This window comes from Barbatula barbatula (genome assembly GCF_947034865.1).
Source record: "Barbatula barbatula genome assembly, chromosome: 7".
Lineage (NCBI taxonomy): Eukaryota > Metazoa > Chordata > Actinopteri > Cypriniformes > Nemacheilidae > Barbatula > Barbatula barbatula.
This window is the reverse complement of record NC_136770.1, coordinates 16,818,603-16,822,682: the sequence shown is the minus strand read 5'-3', so window position 1 is coordinate 16,822,682 and position 4,080 is coordinate 16,818,603.

Below are 4,080 nucleotides of genomic sequence, written 5' to 3'. Positions count from 1 at the left end.
ATTCTTTGGGTGGGAAAGGAAGGAAGAGGCGTTGGAGATGGAGAGAGAGAGTGTAAGAGGGAGTGAGAAGGATCAAACTCGTGGTCGTAAAGTAGGCTGTTATTTTCACATAATTTCACTTATTTGGAACAGAAAAGAGAAGTCAGTTCAAGGTTATGCCCAGCATGGGTTATTTAAAAGAACAAACGACTATGTTTGTCCATATTATACCCAACCGGTTGAAACAACATTTTTTTCTGTGTTGATTCTTCACTGAATCTTGTTTTGCAATTCCATGAACATTCCTAAGCAAGATGCTGACAAGCCAAACTTTATTAGATACTGCATTATGAGTTGTAATGCATTAAGCATAGGTCTACATTGCCAAACAGCACATTGTCTCCACGATTAAACCAAATTATGATTGAAATAAATAAGCATGTTGATAAGGATATCTACCATTTTGGTCTAGTTTAAATTTTAGTACATAGATTTTTGCTACTTTCGAGAATTCTTGTCAAGTCATTGGCATTTTTTTGACTTTATTTAGTGCACGTTTAACTGGATTTTAAGTGTTTCTTGCTTGTTTCAATTTGACATTTTTTTCATTCATTGATGAAACTAGAAACAGGTCAAAATAACAGAATATCAGTCTTTAACATTGCTGTTGGATGACTTTATGTCACTCCTGAGGTTTGATTTACTTGAAATGTGTTGCAGGTTGGAAATTCAACAGACACTGCTGGAATGGCCACAATACATCCAGAAATGCTGATGAAATTAAAATATGGAATAGTCTCTTCATTTTTGCCCGCTGCTATGAATACTTACATTATATAGGCTATGACATTTAATTGACTTTTGAGAATATGCAATTATGAGGGGGAGTATCCTCAAAATACAGTTTCACATCAGCATGCTAAGAAGTTTATTGTTGATTGATATAAGAAAGGCACGTGGATGAACTCATAGCAAAGTCACAAAATCTGATGTTTCCTGACAGATGTTTTGGACAGCCCATGAATTTGAATTTAGATACCATCACTCAAAACCAAATCATAAAGAACATTGATTACGTTATGATTATGATCATATTATGAATATTTTTGCTATATTATCAATAAACCCTATTTATATTCAGGAAGCAAGAAACAATCTCCGACTGTATGTTGTGTCTAAATGTTCAGTCATGTCTAGTTTAATTGCGGGGAACTCCTCCGTCACACGTCCACATACCCATTTACACCGACTTAGCACACTTTATTAATTTGAAGATGGATGGGTTTTTTTAAAGTATGTTTTCTGCCTGTTTCCTGATAACCTCAAACAATCAAAGCTGACTCAGAATGGCATTGTTCGGACTTTCCTGTTTTCACTATAAGTCCAAAGCACAGATAAAAACTTTGCACACAAAGATTTGTAGATTCGCAAATGCTGATTTAGACAACAGCTGTATGTGACATGTTAATGTTTTTAGAAGTGCTGTCTGAGGTGAAGGTCTTCTTGCTTTTGTTTGCGTGGTCATCTCTGGTAATATCAGTGAACTCTGCACTCCTTAGCCACAAATAGCAGGTCACCATTGCTCAAAACAGATCAAATTCATTTTTAAAATGCAAGATGCATTAGCAAAACGTTATTGTAACATTTCATATTCTGAGGACATTCAACGATTATTATTCAACACTTACATTGTTTTTCTGTATCCTAATGTTGTCATATTAACACTGTATGTGTGATTGTATTGTTCTTTGAGAGCCTTTTGTGTAAATGTGAGTTTTTGTGTGAGAGCGCATGTGTAAATGTGTATACAAATTGCCTGATAAAGAGCAAAAAGTGTTTGGAGAGGAAGCTGCACTGGAAAGTGTGCACACTGTGTCAACATGTCCTCTGGATGCATGGAGCCAGGGTGGAGCGAAGTATTTAGAAGAACAAGGTACTAACAAGGACTAGATTTAGCCACCACACTCCCCCGGACTGCCGTCTATTGTCTTGGCCACCTTTTGTAGTTCGGCAGAAATTGCTATTCATCCTCTTTATTATGAAAGTAGAGATGAAGGCAGATTATTTTTTCTTGCAGATGGACAAAGACTTTGTCCAGTGTGGTTTTCCTGAGAGAGGTCAGGAGACAATGTGCATGCTGGCGGCCAAAATACATGTTATAGATATTTGTTTTTACAGATAAATCAAATACACATATTTTAATATGCAAGATACAGTGACAAAACGTAATAGTAACATTTCATATTCTGAGGACAATGAACAGTTGATATTTAAGAAATATTTTGCCGCATAAGTTGATTGTTTTTCAGAATGTTTTTGTATCCTAATGTATACAGTATATTAAATATTTGATAGTAAATTGGTAATAACAATGCTGGTTATACTCGAGTTACCTAATAACAGAACAAAATAAAAATGTAATCTTTTTAGAAAAAGGAAAATAAACTAGCATGAGACAAACTGGAATAATGTCACAATGTTGGAAAAACTTTATGAACAACACTGCTACCCAGTTCTATTGACACAAAACCAAAGCAAGTCAATGGGTGCAGCCGTTGTTTGGTTCTGTTGAATAAAGAAAGTGATACAGGTTTGAAATCACAAGAGGGTGAGTAAATGATGAAAGAATTTTCATTTTTGGGTGAACTATCCCTTTAAGAAAGTTAAGGCAGTAGAATTAAAAATAGGAAATATTATATATAAAAATATTGTAAATATTGTAATGTAGCTTTACATTTTTTATTAATCTCACAAATAGGTATCATTAAATCAATCATAAATTAAACTTTGAGTGTTATTGAATGAGGAGGGGCTTCAGATGCTTTGTGGCTATGTGAGAAAGTTTGTATTAAATTCCCATTTCCACCCATTGTGATGGGAGCTGGCAGGCCTCCACACGCATGTCTCACTCTTTGAGCGCAGCTGGATTGAACGTGAATGTGTGAGAATGTAAGTTGGCGATACGGTGCTGGTCTCATGGGCCTGCAGCCATGTTGAGGAAGCTCAAGCTGGGACCCTTGCAGATATAGGTGCTCCACTATACTTTGCCGGAAATCCACTTTTGATAGGGAGGCATAAAATCCCAAATCAACCATAACTCTAGCATCCCTTTCCACGGATGGAAATGGTTTTGAAAACCTGAGTGGGCCAGACTAACTATACATTTTCCATCAGGCAGATGGAACAATTATGCTATATTTCCATGCATCTGGTTCTGTTGTCTGTTCATGTATATGTGGAATAATAAACATAGTGGTTGAGGAAAAAAGTTGTTGCACTTTTTAGTCAGCCAGATGCAAAATGACGGAGATGTGAAATATACTATATAGACATATGTATATACTGTTACACGTGTACAAATTTGATTTGTATATGTATTACATTTATTTAGCATTTATTATGTTATCTTTTACTCACACAGTTTATTGTCTTTTTTGCACATCACAGTGGTATAGAAGTGCTGTTCTGTAGTATTTGAAATGATACATTCATAAGTTGACATGTCGTTATAACATTCAAATACGGTAGAACACCACTTCTTTATACCACTGCAGTGTGCTGCAATGTACAACATCTATTAAATTTCCAATTTCTATGAATAGATTTTTAAAAAGTAGACACACTATGCGATAAAATCTGCAGACTAGCGCAGACTTTCTGCAACAAGTCCATACTGAAAATCAGACACACTATGCGATAAAATCTGCAGACTAGCGCAGACTTTCTGCAACAAGTCCATACTGAAAATCTGGGCAAAATCTGAGCGAATGTCTTGAGAGATGGAGAGTATACAAAGGATAAAGGAAAGGGAAAGGAGGTGAAAGGGCACTTCTGCTCCTTTGCTTTTGTCATCTGTATTCACGGACGTCTTCACTTTGCCTATTCTCACACTCTTAGTTCAGTTTTTTTCGAAAAGTCATCGTATCCTTTTACTGTAAAAATACCTTCACAGCGATGCCATAGAAGAACCATTTTTGGTTCCAAACAATTCAGTCAAAGGTTCTTTAAAGAACTATCTCTTTCTTACTTTTTATAATCGGAAAAACAATTTTTTTCACCACAAAGAACCATTTTTAAAACAGAAAGTTCTTTAGATGTTAA